This window comes from Canis lupus, chromosome 36 (assembly GCF_003254725.2).
Source record: "Canis lupus dingo isolate Sandy chromosome 36, ASM325472v2, whole genome shotgun sequence".
NCBI lineage: Eukaryota > Metazoa > Chordata > Mammalia > Carnivora > Canidae > Canis > Canis lupus.
The window spans coordinates 9,008,230-9,030,123 of record NC_064278.1 but is presented as its reverse complement, the minus strand read 5'-3'; the positions used below and the strand labels follow the sequence as shown (position 1 = coordinate 9,030,123).

The following is a 21,894-nucleotide window of genomic DNA, read 5'->3' as shown; positions in this document are numbered from 1 at the left end:
CGCCCCCAGGCCCCGCCCACTACCCTGCCCAAGCCACGCCCACCTGCCACAGCCACGCCACTGAACCCGAGGCCCCGCCCACCGTACCCCCGCCCCCCGTTCCCAGACCCCGCCCACCTCCGCCCCTGGGGCCCAGGCCCCACCCACCATCCCCTGGGCTCAGACCCCGCCTCCGACCCCGCCCACCTCCGCCCCGCCCCGCCCAGGCCCCGCCCACCGCGCTGACGCCTGCCCCACTGCGGCCGCCTGCGAGGTAAGCACACGCTTCTCGGCCTCTAAACTTCCAAACAGGCCCCTCCACACAGCCCCTGGGGTGCTGAAGGAGATACCGTAATCAGACTCGTTATCAGAAAAATTTTTTTAAAAAGCTCATGAACGCTCCAAGGCCTCACCCACAGTTAATCCAACTTTAATGGCCTTATCTTACCCGCTCCGGCCTTCCTCCGAGTCCAGCCTCCATCGTTTCCGGGGGAGGGCGGGACTTCCTGTCTGGGGAGGAGCCAATTGGGAACGGGTTCTGCTGCCTGTGGACCCGATTGGCTGAATGCTTTTCAAAGTCCCAGGTAAGAACAGTCCCTCCTGAACATACACCTTAGTCTGTGTCAATGAAAATCAACAAGTTTCCAGTTGTCTCTCTGACTCTACATAATGAAGAGAATGATCATAAAGCACATAGCAGAGCTTTCCTTGCCCGACTCGTTTGGTTCTCTCTGATTCTTTGTGTGTTTGTGTTTAAACTTTCCTTTCCGTTTTTTTTCCTTGCTCATATATCCTCATTTCTATATCAGATTACTCTAGAGAGTAAGCTTTATGAGGCCAGGGATTTACCACGATTCCTGACATAAGAAGAGATCAATATGTAGTTGCTAAATCTTGATTCTTGCTTTGAAATCGGTTGTTTAAAATTTCTTCTCATTTTTTCCTATTGATTTTTCCTATTCCTATTGATTTTACTATTTTTTGGTTTTGTTGTGTTATTTTTTTTCTTACTTTAAACAAGTTATTGTTAGATTGTTCTGGGATTTATTTTTAATTTTTAATTTTTTGAATTTTTTTGGCGGGGGGGATTTTTTTTTTTTTTTTTTTAAGAAAACTTTACCCCCAGGGGATCCCTGGGAAGCTCAGCAGTTTGGCACCTGCCTTTGGCCCGGAGCACGATCCTGGAGTCCCGGGATCGAGTTCCGGGTCGGGCTCCTGGCGTGGAGCCTGCTTCTCCCTCTGCCTATGTCTCTGCCTCTCTCTGTCTATCATGAATGAATAAATAAATAAATCTTTAAGAAAAAAAAAAAAAAAAGAAAAGAAAACTCTACCCCCAACATGGCTCTGGAACTCAGCACCTGGAGAGCAGAAATGCTCTATTGACCGAGCCAGCCAGATGCCCCTGTCTTGGGCTACATTACCCTCTATGGTTATATGTGATTATTTGCAGAAATGCTTTTTTCTTTTAGACTTGTAACAGAAGAAATTGAGGCAAAGTAATAAAGAAAGATTCTTGAACTTGGGCCTAGAATCTTGATTTGGTCATGTTCAAGCCTGGCAGATTATCTAACATCTCTGAACTTCAGTGGACTCATCTATAATCATTTTCTAACAAGGTGGTTTATGAGGGTTTAATGAGACAACATGTATAAAAGTCCCTGGCTTACAGAAAATATTCAGTAAACAATGCCTTGGGCGACAGAAAACATTTCTGATAGTGAAACAATTTCAAGGAAACAAAGAAGCTTAAGAACCTAACTAGAAAGCAAAAATTCTCTGCTCTAATTTCAGCAGTAGCAGTGATTGGGATGTGAGTCCAGGAACATTATGTAACTACTTTGTCTATTATCATCATTTGTAAATGGGATAATAAAGTTTACCTACCTTGCAAAGGTCCTGTACACTGTTAAAAACAAGACGAACAGGCCCCAAGTGGTGTCCCTTATATCATTAAATGGAGACAATTACAGTTTTGGCTCTCCTAGAAATGGAATCTTAAACTACTCAATCAGGAATGACCTGATCAGAGGCCTCTGGGTGGTTCAGTTGATTGAGTGTCTGCCTTGAACTCAGGTCATGATCCAGAGTCCTGGGCCCAGCATTGGGCTTCCTGCTCACTGGAGAGCCTACTTCTTCGGCTCCCTTTGCACCACCACCCACATGCTTGTTCTCTATCTCAAATAAATACATTAAAAAAAAAAAAAAAAGGAAAGAAAAAAAGAAAGAAAAAAGGAATGTCCTAATCAGGACTAGTTAGGTGATCTGCCTGTTAGACCACTGGCATCCATTAAAGGAAAGTAACTTTGCAATAACCAACGTGCTTTTCTGCCCCAATATAACTTCCTTATTCCTGCTCTACTCTGCCTATAAAAGTCTTTGATTTTATACAGCTCCTCAGAGCTCCTTTGTATCTGCTAGATTGGATGCTGCCTGATTCAAATTGATTTTTGCTCAAATAAGCTCTTAAAAATTTTAATATGCCCCTGTTTATCTTTTAATAGTGTATTAGATAAATAGTGTAAAGCAATGTTGTGATAAAGAATATTGCATAAGTCAACTTTTATATTCTATTTTGTGTGATAAATGCTGTTTTAGACAATAGAATGAGTTGGTATGCAAAACATTATTGTGTTAATTATACATAGGACTGTGTTTAATCATTAGGTTAATTTTCCCTGAACATTCTGTAATCTTTATATTAGAGTTACTATTAACTAACACAGCTTGACAAATGCTTCTATTCCTCTATTTGTGTGTGGTGCTATTTTCAGTGAAAAGAAATTATTAGAAATACACTGGTTAATAGGAATGGTATTCAGGAGCTTTTAATGTAGCTTTAGATAGATCAGACCTGCTTGTGAATGTCTCTCTGAAGTCTGAAAATAATGACCACGTTCAGTTCTTGGTCTAGCAAAAAATATCTGGGCCAGGCAACCCCAAGAAGGTTGCAGATTCCAACACAGTAGGAGACTGACCTATTCCTCAAAAAGATCATACTGCTGTCGAAGTCCTGTTCCCTCACCAAACATATAACTGAGCTGCAGATAAAAGTTGAGGTATCGGTGGTAGAGGTTGAGGAACGAAGAAGAATTTGTGGAAAAGGGAAGATGGTCTAGTAACAACTGCCTAATGAGGAAAACAGTACAGTGATTAGATCAAATGTAATATAGATTAGTCCCAAAAATTGTTAACATAGTTTTAGCTGTTATGTTTTTTTGGTTTTTTTTTTTTGCTTCTGTGACCCTAGAAAGCTATTCACCCTGTTGCATTTTTCTATTTATCTGAAATAGGAGCACAATAGGCATACTCTTCAATTGAAATAAATTTTGAAACCTCAAATAATAATTCTCATGTGTATGATATATGGAGAAATAAAATTTTTGATACCTCTCACTTTCTATTTACAATATGCCCACTAAAGGGGTGGTTAACTGGGTTGAGCAATGGAAGGAGGAGAGTTTAAGCAGAATCACTGTCATCTTAGGACATACCTTTCCTGAAAGCTTACTCCCCTCCTATTTTTTCTGTCATATTCATTCTCCTGTTTGCTTTCTTGTCTCTATTTGGGGGACAATGTTAACGGAAGACTCCCTAGTGAATCTCATCTTCCTTCACTGAGGTGCTTGCCAGAGTGAGGTTTTAGAAGAGAATTCTCGGGGAAAATTCAGAATGAGTAAAGAGGGCACTTTATGTGTGTGTATGTGTGTTCTTCTACATTTATAATTCTATTTGGCTTCAATAACAATCCTGTGAGGTATAAAAAGAAATATTATCCCACTATGCATATAAAGAAATTGAGAGGCTTGGAGAGGGTCACATACTTGTAAGTGAGGCAAGTTAAGTTCATATTCCAAATAGAGCCAGAATGGCTTAGATACAAGGCCTTTTGACATGGAATATAAGACATTAATGTCAGACTTAACCTGCATGACATACACACACACAGAGACACGCTATATATATATATATATATATATATATATATATATATATATATGAAAAATCTAATGTGGTGGTTTTCATAAAGTTTCAAGAGAAGTCCAGGATGATCTGGAGGGGTCTTAAGAGCCAGCCTATAAGCAGATCTGTGATTCCTACTCTTATCTATTTCATAAGCTATTGATGAAACATGATTTTACTTCATGGATTTTAAGGATCAGCAGCTATAGGATAGATAATTTATATTCTTTGATCATGATAGTCAACTGCAATGTGTTTACCACAATGTAGAAAGCATTGAAAACATCAAAGGAATGGAAAGATGTTACTGTGAGATGAACCCAGTGACCATACTTTAATATTTTTCAAAGTTTTTGGTCTCAAGATTTGTTTATACTCTTAAAAATTATTGATTAGTTTACTTAGAAAAATCCCCCCCCCCCGCAAGAATATGCAAGCACACATTCCATTAGCTACCAGTGTGATGATGCCATCACATGTCATGTCCACTTCTGGAAAGTCCACTGAACACTTATGAGACCATCACTGCGGGGGGGCGGGGGGAGTCTTAGTATTATGATGAATATAAGCCTGACGCCATGAGGCCTCTGAAGGAATCGTAGGGACTCCCAGGGAAACTGAGATCATACTTTAAGAACCACTGACCTATGATTTTGAAGGAAACATAAAGGTACTGAGTTACACACTAAGTCAGGTGTGTATTTTCTCCATATCTGCTTAAAGATCAAAGGACATTGGAATGAATGAAATTTATTTTAAGGAAATGTCATAAAATGTTTTCAGTAATATCTTCACTCTTTAAACCTGTGTTTTAAGATCTTTAAAAAGTTATGTTGGGCTTCTTTGAAGCATGGCAACCACTTTTCTTCCCATGAAGCAAAAATCAAACACAAATTTCAGTTAAAATGAAATTTGGACCTCTCAGCCATTGACAAAATGTTTTAGCTTGATTACTTTGTGGGGGGGGGGGTGTATTCTGAAAACTTAGTCCTTGTCAGTGAATAAAGGGACATTTCAGAAAGTTCGAGGTCTAGGGCATCATCGCAGGGAGGTACACTTCCTTTAACAGAATGGCTGCATGTTCGGTCATCTTGAGCAAAGCATTGTAGTACTAGATTTCTTTAAACAACTCATTGCAGTCCTTACTTAACATTTCAATAATACATTTGAATTGGGCACAATTGGCTCCTTTTGTCTTAATTTTTTTTAAGTTATCTTCCCATTTATGCGGAACCAAGACAAAAGCTTGTCAGTCCCCAAATGCACTTTCTCTGCTTCACTTGGAGAACTGGTACAGCCTGAATGGTCTTTAGTCCCTCCCAACAGCTGCTCTGTGTTTTTACATCTCTCAAGAGGGGTTAATTCTTTACAGCTGTATCCTGCCTTCCAAGAATCTCACATGTGCAAATTATTAATCTTTTTCTATTGCTACAGTAACTCCCCAGGCCATAAACACCCCCTACCTCAAACTGGCCCTTTGCCAAGATAAACTTTGGTATTCTTTCCCTGAAAAGATAATTTGGTCTCCTTCGGTTTACATTGTTATTTAGAACAATTGTTAAGATATAGAAACTTACACACAATTATTTAGAAATAGAAACTTCAGGTTTTGTTGTATAGTTTGAATCTGAGTTTTACATTCCATTTACTTAAAAAATCAGGCTGCTTATACTTTTCACAAGTATACATTTCAATATTTTTAAATTTTGGCATTATGCTAGTTATATCAAATCAGATTTTCTTAAATTAAAAAAAATAGCATGCAGCCTTCCCTTTAGTGTACGCAAATTACGTTTTTTTCAAATGTGATGTGCATGCATTTCCACTTGCCATGTATATCATGTATGTTTTGGTTTATAAATGTATCAACGTTTATTTGTAAGGGAGAAAACAAAATATTATGGTAAGGCAATTTATATGAATACACAAATATGTTGGCTAATCACAGCCCAACGTGTCAATTTTAACATCAAATATGCATTATTGTAGATATTTGTCTCCTTCAAGACTCATTGTAAGATGACCACAACTTGGTCATTTCTCTCTGCCTCCGTGATCTACACTTTGATTTCTTCCCCCGTCCCTTAGCTACCCTTATGACACCTCCAGCCTTCCAAATAAATGATTTATTTTAAAAGTTAGATATGTCATCATAAAGCATTAAGAAATTCTAGGAATTGCATTTCTCTGTGATTACATGCCTCTAGTGGCGTTCTGAGGCACAAGGCAGAGGGACCCGTGATTTTTACCACCTGACAAGTGCAATAATCCCCCAGAACTGCAAGGCCTGAAGCATCTTATTGCTGTTATGAAACAGAATTTATAAATAAAAATAAGGAAAACAGCCAGAGCCACGCACTTCCTGGGCTTCACTGACAGTGATGTGACAGCCAATCAGAAATTTCCATTTCTGCCCAGATTGCCAAACCAATACTTTTAGTAATAAAGCCTATTCGAAGGGGTATTAAAATGGTTTGCCTCGAATACGTATTTAAACACAAAAGAAGTTTAAAGGTAGGTTCGTTATAATTCAGACACACAATCATTTTAATATATACAGAAAACCTCCCTGTAGACCAATTAAAAGGAGCTTCCAAACAATACTGACTCTTAATTCACATAATATTATAACTCAAGCAAGTTACATTTCAACATTTTTAGATAAGCAGTATAAGAGTAGGAAAAAAGGGATTAGGACAATAGTGAGATTTGAATTGCATTTTGTATTATTTCAACTGCATTTTAACAGCCTTTATGACTGAAAGAGGGAATAAGAATGCAGAAGGAACAAACTTGTGTAGATTATTTTTTCATTACATGCATTATTCCAGTTTAAAAATGTCAGTTGCTTGTCATGTTAACTAAGAATGCAGTCACCATTGTACATATCTAAAGCTGGAGTTAAACTGAGAGTTTTGCAAAGGACAGATACAAAGAAGTGATTTTTCCTGCTCTCTGTATATAAAAATAGAACTTTCAGAAATGTCATGGCTGACACATTTAGCTGCTGGACATTGAAAATCCTCTTTCTGACTCACAACCTGTGACTGGAACTCTGTCAGGGTAATCAAGAGATGTTATACTATGGAGCACAACAGTAGGGGAGGCTTTGCTATTTGGCCTTGTTTTTAAAGTGAAAGAGATTTAAATTTGGATCATAACATACATAAATGTTTCTTATATTTCTCATCTCTAAAACCCAGAAGAACTCATCATGTAAGGTATTTGTGCAGCTGGTTATCTAATTTAACTATTTATCAAATTTAGTCTTTTATGAGTGTGTGGCCTGCTGAAACAGTAATATGTTAAGAGATAAACATGACTGAATAAATACCTACTACTGTAGGTAGCTGGATTATTTTTTTCTAAGATTGTATTGCAAGTAGTGATGACCATAAAGGAATACAGTGAACCTTCAAAAAAAAAAAATTACAACCACACTTTGGATAGATAATATTTGCCTCCTTTTGATTTCATGTGTAATTAGAGCCCCTCTTTTTTTCAAGAGAGATCAAGAGAATTATGACACATGTTATATTCTTCTCCATTACTCTACAAAAATTTAGAAGAGCTAGGTATTCAGCTTTTTATTATGTCTATGAGTGTTTTCACCAATGAGTACTTAAAGATTTTCATTATAATTGTCAATTTGTGAAAACAGAATATGGCTGAATAAACATTAATGTGAACATCCATGAAATGTATGAAATCAGATTAGACAAGTTCTTAGTGTTCAAAATTCTTCCTGGTATTTAAGAATTACCGTAAGGTGTGTCTTCTTGGCTTTCCCTCACTTTTTGGGAATAGAAACTTCTAGACTTTTCAAGATGAATGAATGACCTTAAAATATTTGGGCCCACTGACGTAGTTGATTTTGATACGACTATAATTTCGGGGAAGATATTCCAATTTTCAATTGGTAATTGATTTAGGGTCCACATTTTATTTTTATTATTTTTTTTTAATTTTTATTTATTTATGATAGTCACAGAGAGAGAGAGAGAGAGAGAGGCAGAGACACAGGCAGAGGGAGAAGCAGGCTCCATGCACTGGGAGCCCGATGTGGGATTCGATCCCGGGTCTCCAGGATCGCGCCCTAGGCCGAAGGCAGGCGCCAAACCGCTGCGCCACCTAGGGATCCCTAGGGTCCACATTTTAGATATTTATACTTACTGGAAAGGACATTTTAAACAAAACGGTAGAACTTTGTCATATATCTGCAAATGAAACAGAAGTAGGTTCATTCTCTCCCAAGCCAGGTTGGCTGTAGGCCAAGCCAAGAAGTAACTGTTTGGTAGTATGGAAAGAACTGTGACTTTTGAGTTAGATTCAAATTCTCCTTCTGACAGTTACCATTTCCGGTGCATTGGGCAAGTTACTTAATCTTTATGAGCCTAAATGTTCTCATCCTTGTAATGGAGGAGATGCCTAGCAGCTTCTAAGCCATGAGGTTTAACAAACCAGGGAATAGCATGAGGTTAGTAGTGTCAGGCCTCTAGAAAGACACTTGATAAACCAATCTTTCCTTTCTTCAGTCCATTTAAAATTTATTTTTTGTCCTTCCTTCCCCAAATTGTAAGTGCCTTATCTTTCCTATGTCCACATTTCCTAGGAATCTTTATGTTCTGCTTGTTAGTCCAAGTTCACCCAAATGAGCAATACTCTGTTCTCCAATTTTCCTTGAATGTATCTATCTGCTGGAGCATAATTATTCTCTTACTCATTCTCTCTGGTTTTAGTGTCTTAAGTAGAAGCTTACCATTCTAGGTACTAACAGGTTAATGTATCCTTACATATTATATAGAATGTATTCTTATAAAATTAATCACAGAATTTCAAACTTGAAAGGACCTACTAAATTAGAGATAAAATTAACTGCCTACAAGGTTAGCCAGATGCAGGAAATCAGCAAAATGGGCTAGGTGAGAGTGTATATGCATGTTTAATACAGAAGAGTGGAATGGAAACCAACTAGAAGGAGCTTGCACCTGTAGAGGGAAGTCACTACCCAGCTCAAGCTGACTGTTGCCTCATGGGGATTCTGGCACAGAACTGTGCTAGATTTTCCATTAAAAAAAAAAAAAAAAAAGAAATGAAACCCAGATTTTTATGTGAAATCTTTTAGTTAACAATTTTTGCTGTTGTTTAAAAACACTGGTTTAGGGATCCCTGGGTGGCTCAGCAGTTTAACGCCACCTTCAGCCCAGGCCATGATCCTGGGGTCCTGGGATTGAGTCCCACATTGGGCTCCCTGCATGGAGCCTGCTTCTCCCTCTGCCTGTGTCTCTGCCTCTCTCTATCTCTCTCTCTCTGTGTCTCTCATGAATAAATAAATAAAACCTTAAAAAAATAAATAAAATAAAAACCCTGTTTTAAACCAAATGAATCTACTGGCCAGATCCAGACAAGTGGTCATGTTAGAACCTCGGTTAAATCATCTGATTCTAATAATCTGATGTGCAGATGAAGTGAAACCCAGAGAATCAAGTTATTTCCCCAAGGTTATTTAGTGACAAAACAAGGACAATAACCAAGGTTTCTAGACACACGGCTTAAAAATGCCATCTTTGGCTACTTGCCTCTTGATTTCTTCCAACACACATATGATGTTTTGGAAGTATATCATTTTCTTAGGGTCACAGGTACAATAGGTAACAATATTCTTTCCTTACACTAAAGAATCTTCTAGTTCCTCAGTCTCCAAATCTTCCAAGTGAAGGCCATGTAGAGAGTATCTGATCAAGAAACTTTTACTTTAATAATAAAAAAGTTTGTATACCTTCTCCAAATATATGAGTTTACCCTTTGAATGACTTTTATCGTGCTCCAGAGTTATTTATACTTTGGAATTATTTGCCTTGAGTTTATTATGTTTCTTTCTTTCTTTTTTTTTTTTTTGAGTTTATTATGTTTCTAATGACATTTTAATATTTTAGGGACATTTAGGACAATTTAATATTTTGCAGTACTCAAATACATAATTTAACTTTTCAGAATTAACTTGACATGCTTCAGATGAGCATATGTATATGTATAATCCTCTTGAACAAGTTTAGATTTTTGGAAATCAAAGATTAATAAGTATGGACATAGTCCTTTGGCATCAGCATGTCATTTCTGTGTTATAAAAGTGAAAGAGAACTCATTTGTTGATTTGTGTATGAAGGTTTCTATATTCAGGAGCTCTCTAGACTCTAAAAGCTGATTAGCAATTTGTGAACAAAGTTGAAGTAATTTTGGCATTTTTACCTTAGAGTAAATTATAACTCAAGTTTAAAATTCTAGTGAGCAAACTTCTTTTATTATTATACCTCGATGGGTACTGGTTGCTAAATTTTAATCCTCTTGAGGCTTCTCATTTGGATATTTGAATTTCAATGTGGCACACAGGCATTTTCAAGACTAAATTGAAACCCACCCTCATCACGTACTAATTGAACAGAACTGTCCATTCCAATTGTGGGTAATGGAGATTAGGGTGCTTACAAATATAGTCCATTGATTAGGTTACATGGTGTAATTTCAGGGCTGTGAAATATTTCTACCTCTGGTTTTCCTCTTCCCTTGGGGTGCCCAGTCTTCTCTGTGACCCCAACTTGCTTCAAGATTTTTAAATTTGCTGCTAACTACGGTAGATGCATTTCCTGACCTTGCTGTGGGAATAGACCAGAAGTCCCTCAAGTGCTATAGGAACTAATTAATATGCATATTATTCTAGGAAAGAATCATTATTTCATGGATATCTTTGTGAGAGTATTTGCCATTATGGTTAATTACTAAGGCCATGCCCATTGCTAATACAGAAAAGGATTCTTTATTTAGATATGATATTTTTGTTATATAACTTCATGTATTTTATATAAGTTTTTGAATACATAAAGTTGAATATTTGAAGTTTCTATACTACTCTTAAAGTTCATTCTAGGATTGATAAGTGCTATATCAAAAACAGGCTCAGAAATCATCAAACTTTCCTAAGACTTTTAGAAACTTTATAATTTACTTTTGGAAACTTAAAAATTTACATTAGGTTAAGGTGATAACTACAGAAAACGATTGTAGTCATTTTACATTTTACTTAATGTAATGATACAAATACCTGTTGGATGATTATGAAGAGTGAAACACCACACTGTAACAGGCACAAGAAATAGCATGATCAATAAAGCATGATCTCTGAAATTTCTTCCCTCAATTGTCCTTATTCATCTTCATTGGGAGCTTTCTTGCTGATGGCACAGGCCAGCAGGAACTGATAGGCGTAAGAGAGAGAACCCAGTATCAGAAAAGGCTACTGAGAGTGAGGAGGTGGTTATCCAGGCCAAGTAGCCAGTGTTAGGGTGCTGCTTGGGATGAATACAAGGTTACATCTTCAGCTCGACAATAAGACTGGGCCTTAGACATTAATATGTAGCAGGTTTTTGGGATGCCTGGGTGGATCAGTGGTTGAGCGTCTCCCTTAGGCTCTGGGTGTGATCCCGGGGTCCGGGATCAAGTCTCACATCAGGCTCCTTGCAGGGAGCCTTCTTCTCCTCTCCCTCTGCCTATGTCTCTGCCTCTCTCTGTGTGTCTTTCATGAATAAATAAATAAAATCTTTAAAAATAAATATGTGGCAGGTTTTTGAGGCAAGGAAACTGGAGTATAGTCACAAGAAAAAAGACTGAGTTACTGGGCTTGGGACATCAAGTGGAAATCTAGCTAAAGATAACTCAAATACCCAGTCTCTTAACTTGAAAACTGTCTCAGCTTGGTCCTCAATCCACGTACAGGGTGGAAGCCATATTGGTTCAAGGAGCTTGAACCCTCTGTCTAGTCACTGGATGTTTACTAAACTAACACATGGGAATGATGCATTGGACATCAGGCTAAAAATTAAAATTATGATTAAAAAATACTAAAGAAAGACATCAACAACCACGCCCTATGGGGAAAACAGTTTCCAAAGATGAATTCCAGACAAACTGAAATAAACAAACAAAAAAAAACAAAAAGAAAAGAAAAACATCCAGAAGTGAAATCCTCAGAGGGAAAAAAAACCCCCACAATGACTCATAATCCAGAGTTGCTATAATATATAATCTAAAATATCTACTTTTAACAATATCAATCAATCAATCAATCAATCAACAAACCATTCAGAGAAACTGGAAGGCATCATCCACACTCAGGGAAAACAAAAGAAAACAACAAAGTGAATAGACTATCTCCGAGGAGGCCTAGATCTTTTGTTTATCAGACAAAGATTTCAAAACAGCTTTTGAAAATATTTCAGTAGTTAAAGGAAACCTTGCATGAAGAATTGAAGAAAAGTATGAATAGGAAATCAATAAAGAAATAGGAACTATTAAAAAGGAACAAATGGAAGTTCTGGAGTTGAAAAGTACAGAAATGAAAGAGAAAAAAATCCACTAGTTGAAATCAATAGCAGATATAAGATAAACAGATATAAGATGGCAGAAGAAAGGATCAGTGAACTTGAAAATAGAACAATAGAAAATAGATTGATCAATAGAAATAATCCCATGAAGAAAATATAAGAAAATAACTGAAGAAAAGTGAATAGTATCTGAGATGCCTGTGAGCCGATATCATATGTGCCAACATATTACAATGAGAGTCTTATAAAGAGGGGAGAAGGGGGTAGGAAACATATCTGAAGAATAATGGCCAAATCTGTCTCAAATTTGATATTAAACAATAAATCCAAGAATCTCAGTGCATTTCAATAAGAAAAAAGACAAGGTATTCATGTCCCAGACCTATCATAGTCAAATATTAAAACCCAGTACCAAAGGGAAAGTTTTGTGTTTTTTTTTTAAGATTTAATTTATTTATTTGAGAGAGAGCGTGTGTGTGCACGAATGAGTGGGGTGGGAGGGCATGGGTAGGGGCTGAGAGAGAGGAAGAAGCAAACTCACCACTGAGTAGAGAGAAGTGGGGGCATCTCCATCCCAGGACCCTGAGATCCTGACCTGAGCTAAAGGCAAATGCTTAACTGCCTGAGCCACTCAGATGTTCCAACACTCACTCACTTTAAATACAAAGGTATATATATGTTGAAAATAAAAAGATGGAAAAAGATATACTGTGTGAACAATGATCATACAGATGAAGTGGCTATATTAATATTAAAACAAAATTTGAGAAGATAAAGATTATGAAAAACAAAGAGGGACATGTTTTCTAACAGTAAAGGGGTCAATATCAGAAATGCATAACAATCATAAGTACAAATACATCTAATAACAGAGATCAAATACATTAAGCAGAACCCGACAGAGTTGGAGGAGAAGTAAAATAATTAAAAAATTATGATTGGGGAAAAAAAATATGGTTGGAGATTTCAACCTGGTGTTAAGTTCTCCAACTAGTCTCAAAAAATAATAGTACTAGGCAGAAAATCAGCAAGAATATGTAAGACTTGAATACTTTCATCCAACTAACTATTTTATTTTTCAAGGGTTATTTATTTATTTATTTATTTATGAGAGAGAGAGAGCATGAGTTGGGTGGAGGGGCAGAGAGAGAGGGAAAAGCAGACTCCTCAGTGAGCAGGAGTCTGGCACACAGCTCAATCCTAGGAGCCTGGGATCCTGACCTGAGCCCAAGGCAGATGATCAACTGCCTGAGCCACCCAGGAGCCCCTAACTGACAATTTTATTTTTTTAAATATTTTTTAATACAGATTATATTAAAACTATAGATCATTTTGAGGAAAATTAACATCTTTACCACAGTGATTCTTCCAACCCCCAGATATGGTATATTTCTTCACTTTTGTAGGGCTTCATTTATGTCATTTATATAAAAATTTTTTTGTATATTTTTTATTGGAGTTCAATTTGCCAACATATAGCATATCACCCAGTGCTCATCCTGTCAAGTGCCCCCCTCAGTGCCCATCACCCAGTCATCCCAACCCCCTGTCCACCTCCCCTTCCAGTACCTCTTGTTCATTTCCCAGAGTTAGGAGTCTCTCATGTTCTGTCTCCCTCTCTGATATTTCCCACTCATTTTTCCTTTAATCCCTTTCACTATTTTTTATATTCCCTGAATGAATGAAACCATATAATGATTGTCCTCCGATTGACTTGCTTCACTCAGCATAATACCCTCCAGTTCCATCCACGTTGAAGCAAAAGGTGGGTATTCATCATTTCTGATGGCTAATATTCCATTGTATACATAAACCACATCTTCTTTATCCATTCACCTTTTGATGGACACCGAGGCTCCTTCCACAGTGTGGCTATTGTGGACATTGCTGCTCTAAACAGTGGGGTGCAGGTGTTCCAGCATTTCACTACATCTGTATCTTTGGGGTAAATCCCCAGCAGTGCAACTGCTGGGTCATAGAATAGCTCTATTTTTAACTCTTTGAGGAACCTCCACACAGTTTTCCAGAGTGGCTGCACCAGTTCACATTCCCACCAACAGTGCAAGAGGGTTCCCTTTCTTCACATCCTCTCCAACATTTGTTGTTTCCCGTCTTGTTAATTTTCGCCATTCTCACTGGTGTGAGGTAGTATCTCATTGTGGTTTTGATTTGTATTTCCCTGATGGCCAGTGATGCGGAGCATTTTCTCATGTGCTTGTTGGCCATGTCTATGTCTTCCTCTGTGAGATTTCTCTTCATGTCTTTTGCCCCTTTCATGATTGGATTGTTTGTTTCTTGGGTGTTGAGTTTAATAAGTTCCTTATAGATCTTGGATACTAGCCCTTTATCTGATAGGTCATTTGCAAATATCTTCTCCCATTCTGTAGGCTGTCTTTTGGTTTTGTTGACTGTTTCTTTTGTTGTGCAGAAGCTTTTTATCTTGATTTAGCCCAATAGTTCATTTTTGCTTTTGTTTCCCTTGCCTTCATAGATGTATCTTGCAAGAAGTTGCTGTGGCCGAGTTCAAAAAGGGTGTTGCCTGTGTTCTCCTCTAGGATTTTGATGGATTCCTGTCTCACATTTAGATCTTTCATCCATTTTGAGCTTATCTTTTTTTTTTTTAAGATTTTATTTATTTATGAGATACACACAGAGAGAGGCAGAGACACAGGCAGAGGGAGAAGCAGGTTCCATGCAGGGAGCCCATTGTGGGACTCGATCCCAGGACTCTAGGATTACGCCCTGAGCCAAAGGCAGGCGCTTAACCTCTGAGCCACTCAGAAGTTTATCTTTGTGTCTGGTGTAAGAGAGTGGTCTAGTTTTATTCTTCTGCACGTGGCTGTCCAATTTTCCAAGCACCATTTATTGAAGAGACTGTCCTTTTTCCAGTGGATAGTCTTTCCTGTTTTGTCAAATATTAGTTGACCATAGATTTGAGGGCCCATTTCTGGGGTCTCTATTCTGTTCCATTGATCTATGTGTCTGTTTTTGTGCCAGTACCATGCTGTCTTGATGATCACAGCTTTGTGGTACAACTTTAAATCTGGCATTGTGATGCCCCAGGCTCTGGTTTTCTTTTTCAATATTCCTCTGGCTATTTGGGATCTTTTCTGATTCCACATGAATCTTAAGATGATTTGTTCCAACTTTCTTCAAAGTCCATGGTATTTTGATAGGGATTGCAATAAATGTGTAAATTGCCCTGGGTAGCATCGACATTTTCACAATATTAATTCTTCTAATCCATAAGCATGGAATATTTTCCCATCTCTTTGTGTCTTCCTCAATTTCTTTCAGAAGTGTTCTGTAGTTTTTAGGGTATAGATCCTTTACCTTGTTGGTTAGGTTTATTCCTAGGTATCTTATGCTTTTGGATGCAATTGTAAATGGGATTGACTCCTTCATTTCTCTTTCTTCAGTCTCATTGTTAGTGTATAGAAATGCCACTGATTTCTGGGCATTGATTTTGTATCTTGCCACACTGCCGAATTGCTGTATGAGTTCTAGCAATCTTGGGGTGGAGTCTTTTGGGTTTTCTATGTACAGTATCATGTCATCTGTGAAGAGGGAGAGTTCGACTTCTTTGCCAATTTGAATGTCTTTTATTTCTCTTTGTTGCCTAACTGACAATTTTAGAATGCTTCATCCACCATAGCAGAATACACATTCTTTTCAAATGCACATAAAACTTCTTCTAGCCCTATAAAGGTCAAAGTAAATCTCAATACATTTTAAAAGACTGATTTTAGAGCAGTGACATGGCATGCATGAGGTAGTGTGGATGTGGGTACCCTTGCTCCTTCCTCTTTTTTGAATCCATCTTCCTGATAGTGGCTGTGTGGCTGAGGTTCAGTCACCAACATGCAGCTCTTTGTCTGGACCCAGGAGCTACACACGCTAGAGGTGACTGGCCAGGAGACAGTCACCCAGATCAAGACTTATGTAGCCTCGCTGGAGAGCATCGCTCCAGAAGATCAAGTCATGCTCCTGGCAGGCATGACCCTAATGGATGGGGCTACTCTAGGTCAGTGTGGAGCAGAGGCTCTGTCCACCTTGGAAGTAGCCTGCTGCACTTTTGGAGACATGCTTGGTGGTGAAGAACACCTGGCTTGTGTTGGGAAAGCAAGAGAGCTCCCAAGGTGGCCAAATGGGAGAAAAAGACAGGCTGAACCAAGAGGTGAGATGCAGTACAACAGGTACACAGCTTTGACAAGAGGAAGAGCCCCCATGTCAACTCTTAAGTCCATTGTAATCCAGGCTTTGCCTACTAAAGCCAGTTGGTTCACTCAAAAATAATAATAATAAAAAATAAAAGATTGATTTTATGTGAAGTATGTTTACTGACAATGAAATTAAATAGGAAATCAGTAACAAAAAGAATTTTTGAGAAATTGCAAATATTTGGAAATGTATAGTTTTAAATGTCTATGCCGTTGACCCTTGAACAAAACAGGTTTGAACTGCATAAGTCCACTTGAATGTAGATTTTTTTTCAATAGATATATAGGAATTATTTTTTGAACAATTTGAAAAACTTGCAGAGGAACTGCATAGCTTAGAAATAGCAAAAAACTAAGTAAAAGGTATGTCATGAATGTATAAAATATATGTAGATACTAGGGTTTTTTAATCATTTACTACCATAAAATATACAAAATCTATTATAAAAATTTAAAATTTATGAAAACGTAGGCACACAAATACCTACTGAGTGTATTTGGTGCCATTTGCAGTCAAAATAAATGTAAACAAATATAAATATGTAGTATTATATTATAAATGTATATAATTAACTGTAGCAATACTGTACTACTCTAATAATTTCGTAGCACCCCCTGTTACTGTGACTTCAAGTGTTGTGGGTATCCACGTCAAGTGCCCATAGGATACTAATCATCTCTACGTGAATAGTTGTCCCTCCAGTAAATTGCATATGGCAGTAAAAAGTGATCTCTTGTGGTTCCCACTATTAATAGTTATATTTTTGGGGGGGAGTCAAAGGTTATAAGTGGATTTTTAACTGCATGAGGGTCAGTGTAGTAACCCAGTGTTGTTGAAGGGTCAATTGTACAAAAAAAAAAAAAAAAAAAAAAGGTCAATTGTAATTTTGAAAAAGAAAGGTCTTAGATCAATAACTTAAGTTTTCACCTTAGAAATAGAAGCAGGAGAGTGAAATGAACACAAGACACTCATTAGAAAGAAGATAATAAAGATCAGAATGGAAATCAGTGGGGAAAAAAAGAAAACACAAAAATAATAGAGAAAGTGAAATCAAAAGTTGGTTCTTTGAAAAGTTTAACAAAATTGATAAATCTCTAGGTAGACTAAGAAAAAAAAGGCAAATCCAAATTAGCTAAATCAGAAAAGAATGAGGGTATACAGCTACTAATCCTGGAGACATTAAAATGAGAAGAGAATATTATGAACAATTACATGCCATTTTGAGAAATTAACAAGCTGATTCTAAACTTTATGTGAAAATTCAAAGGACTTAGGAAAGCCAAAACAATTTTGAGAAAGAAAAACAAAGTTGGAGGCCTTATATCATCTAATTTCAAACCTTATTATAAAGCTATCATAATCAAGGCAGTGTGGTATTGCTATAATATCAATGAAACAATAGAACAGAATTGAAAGTCCTTCATATTTATGGTCAACTGATTGTCATCAAAGTTGATAATGCAAGTCAAGTGGAAAATAAAAGTCTTTTCAGGAAATGGCTATGGGGAAATTGAATATCCATATGTAAAATAAGTGAAATTAGACCAGTATCTCACATCATATTTAAAAATCAACTCAAAATGAATCACAGACCTAAATGTAGTAAATAAAACTATAAAACTTCTGGAAGCAATCAAAGGATAAAATCTTTATGAGGTTTAAGTAAAGATTTCCTAGATAAGATACCAAATACAGGATCTATAATAGAAATAATGAATTCAACTTCATCAAGATTTTAAACTTTTGCTTTTCAAAAGGACACCGTCAAGAGAATGAAGATGAGCCCAGACTAGGAAAAAATACTTCCAAATCATCTATCTGAAAAAAGGTCTTATATCCTAGATTTGAAAGAAGTATTACAAATCCACAAGAGGACAGTATGATTGAAACATAGGTACAGCAGCCAGCCTCCAGATAGCTTCTAATGACTTCTTGTCTTTTGATGTTCCTTTCAGTAGTGCCCTCCCACATTGTGTCACAGTTGCACTGTGTGACCAATGGGCTGCAGCAGGAATGAGGCTGTGTCACTTCTAAGGCTCAGTCATAAAAGCCATTGAGGTTGTGCCCAGCTCTCCTTTGGATCAATCATTCTCAGATAAGCTTGCTATCATGCCATGAGAAAAGTTTCAGTTAAGAGTCTCATCAGTGAAACATCTTGAAAGTGGATTCTTCAGTTCAGTTCTAGTCAAGCCTTCAGGTGATTGACGTCTTAGCTGCAATCTCCTGAGAGACATGGAACCACAAACACTAAGCTAGGCAACTACTAGATTCTTGACCCTCAGAAATGATGTGAGGTAATAATTTTGTTGTTGCTGTTGTTTTAAAGTTGATAAGTTTGGAACAATTTTTTTAATGAAAGTAATTGATAACCAATACAATGAACAAAAGATTTGAATGGATATTTCACCAAAGAATATCTATGAGTGGCTAATTATTGCATGAAAAGATGCTCAACATCATTAGTCGTTAGGGAAATGCTAGTTAAATCCACATCGTGATATACTACAAACACACCAGCATGACTATATTAAAAAATACCGACAGTACCAAGTATCAGTAAATGTGTGGAAAAATGGGAACACACATACACACTGCTGGTGGGAATGTAAAATGAAAAAAAAGTTTATTAAAAAATTTAAAATATACTTACCATAATCCAGCATTTGATTCTTAGATATCTACCTAAGAGAAATGAAATATGCCCACAATGCCACATTATACATGATAATTCGTAACACCATTATTCATAATGCTCCCCAAATTGGAAACAATCCACATGTCCATTGATTGGCAAATGGATAGACAAAATGTAGAATATCCATAAACAAAATATGGCATATCTACAGTGAAGTGTTTTTTAGCAGTAAAAAGGAACAAATAACTGATGTATCCTAGAGCATAGATGAGCCTCAAAAATATTATGCTAAGTGAAAGAAGCCAGACACAAAAGTCCACATATTGTATTTATTTCATTTACATAGTATTTCCAGAAGATTTAAATATGTAGAGACAAAAAGCAAATCACTAGTTGCATGGGGCTGGGCGTGGAAGTGAGGATTGATTGTTAACGGATATGAGGAAACTTTTGGGGATAAGGAAAATGTTCTGACACTTGATTATTGTGATGGTTGTACAACTCTATACATCTCTTTATAAGGAAACTCAAAAGACCTAAACTAGTCAAAACAATTTTGAAAAACAAAAGAGAGGGGAGCATGGGTGGTGCTGTTGGTTAAGCCACCGAGTCTTGGTTTCAGCTCAGGTCGTGATCTCAGGGTCATGAGACCGAGCCCAGTGAGGGCTCTGTGCTCAGTGCAGAGTCTGCTTGAATTTCTCTCTCCCTCTGTGTCTCCTCCCTCCACTTGTGTGCTCTCTCTTTCTCTCTAAAATAAATAAATACATCTCAAAAAAAAAAAAAGAAAGAAAGAAAGAAAGAAAAGAAAAGAAAAAGTCGCGAGCTTTCTACTATCTAATTTCGAACTTTATTATAAAGCTAACATAATCAAGATAGTGTAGTGGGGCACCTGGCTGACTCAGTCGGTAGAGCACACAACACTTGATCTTAGGGTCATGAGTTTAAATCCCACATTCAGCACAGAGTTTACTTAAAAAAACAGAAAGAGTGGTATTAGCATAAAATATATGCACTTTCAAAGATTTATATACCTGCAATAGGTGAATTTTATGGCATATGAATTATACATCAATAAAGCTGATATTATTTGGAAGAGGTACAGAGAACTGTGATAGAGAGAAACTGATTCTAAATGAAGGTACCTGGGAAAAATATGAATACGTAGAAATTGAGGTAGAATTCAAAAACGAAGAACTTGTGGTAGTGGTTTACAGGGAAAAGCAGTTCTGGTCTGCAGAAAAGATTAAAGTTGCAAGGCTGTGTATGGGGCACCTGGGTGGCTTAGTCAGTTAAGTGACATACTCTTGAATTCAGCTCAGGTCATGATCTCAGGGTCACTGGATGAAGCCCAGCTTCAGGCTCTTCACTCTGGGGGTGGGGTGGGGGGTCTGCTTCAGGATTCAGAGAGGAGGTAGGATCTGAGTCAAGACTTGCAAGGTAAATGGGCCTTGGAGAGGGGGAGGGTGAGTGGGAGTGAGGAGGAACAGCTTGCCAGCAAAACCCTGAGTCAGCAATGCCCAAAGCTAGCAAGGTAACAGGGCACTTTCCAGTTGCTCTTGGCAACTTCCATCACAACTCGTGCTTCAGGGTTTTCTTTCTCCCTCTGCTCTGTCCCTATCTCGGGCACATGCTCACAAACATATGTGCACACTCTCCTTCGATCTGTCTCTCTCAACTAAATAAACCTTAAAACAAAAAGGATGCAAGGCTGTGGAATAAGCTATGTTGACATGATTAGGAGCCTACTGTCTGTGGTGGTGAGTGTGTAGAGTTAAGAGTAGATACGAAATGACAGACATTTATCCTATAGGCCATGGGGAAAAATTAACCTCATAATTTTCCAGTACTCTCCTTTACACCTCAGACTATAAAGTGTATTTGTGAGACATCGCCATTTGGATGTCCCCACACATCTTAAACATGTTCTAATTTGTTGCTAACGCCTTCCCATGTTCTCTTTCTCAGTTAACGTCTACATCACCCACCGACTTGCTCAAGATAGAAACTTAATTATTTTTAAGCTTCAGTGTTTGTTTCTCCATATCAGATGAATCAACAAATTTTACTACTTTATTTTACTTCCTGCATTTTTCTCTGATCTTTATTTCTTTACCTCTGTACCTCCATTATCTTGGGTCAGACTAATTATCTCCCTGGGCTATTGAAATTATCTTCAAGGCAGTTTTCTTGTTTCTAGTCTTGCCTTGTTTAAGTATATTTACAACATAGCTTTCAGTTCCTTATTGAAATTCAAATCTAATCATGTCAATCCTTTGATTAAAACCCTTCAACTACTTCAACTTTTTATCACCTAACAGAAAAAGTTCAAGGTTTTCAACCAGACTTTTCATTTCTGATGCATGCCTATCAAAATTCATACCATGACCTCTTCAGACTGTCTTACCAATCCTTACTGCTTTCTGACTCTATCTTACCTTTATGCTTTTCTCAGTTTTCCCACATTTACCCAACTATCTTCACATACTAGGCTCAACTCAGTACTTTCAGGAAGTTCTCTTTGAACTCTGTCTCCTTTGTGTTTGATTGGGCTTCCCCTCCCCTGCCTCAAATTGCATTACAATGAATAGTTTATGTCTCTCTCTCTCTTCAAGTCGTGAGTCTCCCTGAAAACAGGGCTTGCATCTTTCTCACATGTAATCCAAGAGTCTACCACTATATCTGATGCACAGGAGAAGCACAAAATGTATTTACTGAGTGAAA

General features: G+C 37.5%; 1 long non-coding RNA gene and 1 pseudogene across 1 annotated transcript in view; both read left to right on the top strand.

Annotated features, from left to right (window-relative positions):
• The first annotated feature begins 207 nt into the window (after positions 1 to 207).
• Positions 208 to 21,894, top strand: part of LOC112674639 (uncharacterized) — a 144,736-nt gene continuing 123,049 nt past the window's right edge. Inside the window, exon 1 of the long non-coding RNA XR_007408533.1 lies at positions 208 to 253. This is a non-coding gene — a long non-coding RNA (uncharacterized LOC112674639). The remainder of the gene's footprint in view (positions 254 to 21,894) is intronic.
• LOC112674638 (ubiquitin-like protein FUBI) lies at positions 15,664 to 16,486 on the top strand (annotated as a pseudogene).